The sequence below is a fragment of the Trachymyrmex septentrionalis genome, unplaced genomic scaffold (genome assembly GCF_001594115.1).
Source record: "Trachymyrmex septentrionalis isolate Tsep2-gDNA-1 unplaced genomic scaffold, Tsep1.0 scaffold114, whole genome shotgun sequence".
Classification (NCBI taxonomy): Eukaryota; Metazoa; Arthropoda; class Insecta; order Hymenoptera; family Formicidae; genus Trachymyrmex; species Trachymyrmex septentrionalis.
In genome coordinates this window covers 1656344-1660241 of record NW_017304269.1, presented here as the reverse complement: position 1 = coordinate 1660241, position 3898 = coordinate 1656344, and positions in this window count along the sequence as shown.

The following is a 3898-nucleotide window of genomic DNA, read 5'->3' as shown; positions in this document are numbered from 1 at the left end:
ACGCGACGCGATGCGCCGCGCCGCGGCGCGTGTTTATACACAAGCGGCGACAAGCGGGCCCGCGAGAACGAAAGTTTGTTTTATAAATAGGCAAACGAACGTGATTGTTCGGAAAATGCGCCGATCGAATTACCGCGATGTCGCGAGACGATCATATTCGACGATGCGATTTTGGGAGAATATACTATGTGCAAACGCAAAATGTACTCTTTCAATATTTTTATCATTTTATTGTAGCTTTGTATTTAGCTTTGATCGTCATAGGCTTGAATATGCTTATACTTGAGTGTTTGATTTCACATTAACACCCTTGTAGTATGATATCGGATTGAAGATTGAGAATTTGCTTGTCAATTTAATTGAACTTGTGATATTATTGCAATAGTTTAATTGCGTTTGATAAGTCCGGAAAAATTTCGGCGCGCAATTTGAATAACTACAAAAATATGATATATATGCATGTAGATATATAGGATATAAATAATTCACTGTGAATTATTTAGGCATTTAGAAGATCTAGCTTTGGCCGTCATAGGTCTTGAATACGCTTATACTTAAGTACTTTAATTTCATGTCGGTCCTAATAAAATCTTATTATTATTTTCCATTGTATTACAAATTTCTCCGATATTTCGCGATGAATTTTTTTAAGGAAACGACTTTGTAAAATCGATCAATTATTGAATCGATTTATATGTGTTAAATTTTGTCATTTATAAAATCTGTAATCTTTAGTTGGAGAAAATAATATAACTGTGATGATGATGATGATTCTGTTACGCGTATAATATATTTTTTTTATATTTCTTTACAAATGTGATTTTCTCAGGCATAAAAGAATTGGATGTAACAAGAACATGCGAATAATTTTATGTAACTTACAAAAAGGAGTTTGAAATCTGAATATTATTCCTCTGCTTCGGTTTCGTTATTTTTTAAATTATTATTGTTTACTCTATGCTATGTGTAGATAATGCAGAGAGATGAATGCGAAACTGAAAATATTTGTAATCATGTTTACAAAAATATTTATTTAAATCAAAGTATTAATTTATTTCTCCAAAAAGTGTATTCATACTCGCATTATATTCATCATTTATTTATTTAGTCGAATATTAGATGTATTCATTAGGCACACTAATTAATCTAATTATTATTGTTGTTTATATTTCTGCAGTGTGTACTTTAGAATAAAATCGAAATTGATTTATTATTATTATATATATATATATAGATTTCGAATCGATTTTCCGTACTACTTTCATTAACGGAACTTTGCAAAACATATCATTTATTACTAGCTTTTATAATTTTGCACATTTTAATACTGTATATTTTCCAAATTCAAACCTCAAAAGTGTATGTAATTTAACAATAAAATCGATTTGTTATTAATTAAAAAATTATTTTATATATACGTACGAAGAGAAAGAAATAGGAGGAAATTCGAAATTGCAAAAAATCCGAGCAATAATAATTATACAAAAAGAAATCTGAATAAACAAAATGAAATTATTTTACACTTCATTTTCGAGGATTTTCGTATTTAGAAACTCTGTATTTTATACAAAAAAAAAACTGTTATAAATTTTTCAACCGACTAATATAATTTTTCTTCCTCAAATAAATATGAAAAAAATACAAATGTGTGACATGACTGGACGCGTCACAAATAAAGTTAGCTTGAAGTTGCATCAATACCGACACGCTTTGCGTTTAAATTCTCTTACATCACGAACCGATGGTTAAAAAATAGAAAATTACATTTTTCCTAGATTGATTCAATATCGTGCGTGAGCAGTTATTTATATCTCATCTTGCGCGTTAATCTCTTATACGTACGAAACGCGGATGCTAAAACTGTCAGACGAAATTCTGAATTACGACGCGCTAACATCGTACATACATATTTCTAGTGCCAAAAATTGACACGCTTACCTCATTTGCAACATTTGCACTTATCTATTTGCACACACGCCTACACATATGACGTACGCACGTCGTAGAAAAATATTTTATATTTATGTTGAAAATCTGTCCTCGTTAAAATCTTTGTGTTGAATTTTTAACATATCCGAATGTTAACTTGATATAACGCTGCCGTCATTTGAATATTTCGTGTTGCACTGACATGTCTTCGTGTTAAAATAACACATTTTCCGTTTATGAAAAAAAAAATGAAATGAAAAAAAGACATAGAAACAACGTGTATTGCAATAAATTTTTGAATATAAATCAACAAGACTTATTAATTAAATATATTTTAAATATATACTGAAAGAATATATCTCTATATACACAATTTGCTTAGAAATTCTGTCAATTGTACATTTCACGTTAATTATCTACATAATATTTTGTGTTACACTTCCTGACATATCGCACATTATATGATCTTATATGAAATTAATACAAAAACTTTAAATGGACAAAGATTTCGAGCACGTGAAATGTATTCGATTTAACAGAAAATTTCCAACTATGAATATAACGCATAAATTAAAACCTTGCAGCATTCGTTGGACAGAAGACACCCGGTATAGGAAGATGTAATACCGTATGAGTGAAAAATAGAGACAGAAAGAGACGGAGAGACAAAGAGAAAGAGAGATAGATGGGAGGAGGGAGAGGGAGAGGGAGAGAGAGAGAGAGAGAGAGAGACGCGCGTCATCACGGTTGAAGAAACACGGATTCTGGCCTCTCTCTGTTCGTCGAAATCTCCTTCGCGCTCTCTCGGCGCGATTAGACAGTCTGGTGCACTCGTTGCGCATTTGCAACGTGCGCGCGCGCGCGCGCGCGCGTGTGTGTGTGTGTGTGTGGGTCTTGCATTCCAGGAAACATCGCGGTCACTTCGCTCTGTCTCTCGCGTTGCACGGCGCGGCGTAACGAAAAGCGCGCGCCGCGACAACGACGCGTCAGCAGCACAGCCAGCAGCGGCGCGGGTCCTGCACTCCGTGCGGACGTTGCGTCAGTTCTCGAATCCGAAATGGAGAAACACGATCTCGTATTTCGCTCGCCGGCCACCGTCCCAACTTCCACAACTGCTGGCTCAAATGAAACCTTCGCTGGAAGATGCAGCAAGCATCGCGGGATGCCAAAGTTGAAATTAAAAGATAATAATAATAATTGTAGGGGGTTAATTAAAATCCAAAGCGATGGAAAGTTTTCGAATGGAAATGTTCAATATAACTTTTGTTCTCCTGGAGGATCTCTAGGGGGATTGTTTCTGTTAATTTCACTTCTTAATTCTAATTCGATTTTTTTCTTACGTTTAAATTATTTTTAGTTTTTTTTTTCTTTTTTTCATTTCGTTATACTTTGACCCTTTTTTTTTAAGAACTCCTCTCGCTGATTCTGTCCTAATTAGTTAAGTGTATTTTATGTTGCCATTACTTCTCTCACATTTTTTTACGATTTCTTTGAAGTGCAGTTTATCAAGATACAAGTGAAGAATTAAACACACTTTCAGAATCAACGTCATTTTTATCGAAATTGAGATATTACATTGATATTTTAGATATCAAAAGAGCAATGATTGACGCAATCCCTATATATATATATATGTATATATATATATTATAAAAAAGACTTATTATTTTTTTAATTTCCAATTGTGTCAAAATGTAAATCATCCATTTCTCTGTGGTTTCAAAGCAAACAACGTCTTATATTAACGTGTGCAATTAGTAAGTAATGCATTAAATTTAAGTCAAATTTAATACATTTTCTTGAGTTTTTAAAAGTGGTGATTTATTATATAAAAATGATTAAAAATAATTCAAATTAGGTATAATTTTATTTATAAATTGAATAGTGTAAAGTTCGATTCAGAATCGGGGGAGACACAATTTTCTTCAAAAATTATGTTAATTAAACATTCCTAGATACTAGATTATGA